Consider the following 754-nt stretch of genomic DNA (forward strand, 5'->3'; position numbering starts at 1 on the left):
ACCCTTAACCTTGGCTAGACTTTGGTACCTTATAACCTTACTAACCAAGCTAGAAAACTACTTTATTTGAACCTTAAAATCTGGACAGCAAGTACCAAGAAAGATGATGATGAATACTAGTTCCAAAACTATGGAACCTCAAGAGATAATACCCCAAACTTGTAACCAACACTTAGTACTTTGGTTAGGATTTAATCACACTTGAATGGAGCTTATAAAAACCAAATTATGAACTCCTTTGAGCTGCATATACCCCATGTTTTGGACAGCAGAATAGCAGAAGTTTTGTGCAGTTTTTGATATGTAAATTGCTTCTCTTAGTCCCAAAGTGAGTCAAGATGCATGTTATAGGAATTGGGAAAGCATGGGCATCAAATGGAATCTCTAGCATGCTTCTTGAACTCCCAATGCCACTACAAGGATCATTTTATAATATACATTATATATAAAAAAAAACTGATTTTATAAAATCAGTTTTTATAAAACTTAATTTTATAAAACACATTATATAAACATGTATATTATTTGTTATGTATATTTTATAAAACCAATTTTATAAAATGTGACATAACTTAATTATTTAACCTATAAATAATTAAATCCTTGTTATATAAGTTATTTCATAACTTATATATAAACATATCAAGTAACATTATTTAAGAAACCTTTTCTTTAAAGTTCAAGTGTCGTGTATTTAATCAACGATCCAACCGCTAAAATTAAATACGAATAAAGTGTCGGTAAGTTTGTTATT

This window comes from Rutidosis leptorrhynchoides, chromosome 4, assembly GCF_046630445.1.
Source record: "Rutidosis leptorrhynchoides isolate AG116_Rl617_1_P2 chromosome 4, CSIRO_AGI_Rlap_v1, whole genome shotgun sequence".
In the NCBI taxonomy this organism is placed as follows: domain Eukaryota; kingdom Viridiplantae; phylum Streptophyta; class Magnoliopsida; order Asterales; family Asteraceae; genus Rutidosis; species Rutidosis leptorrhynchoides.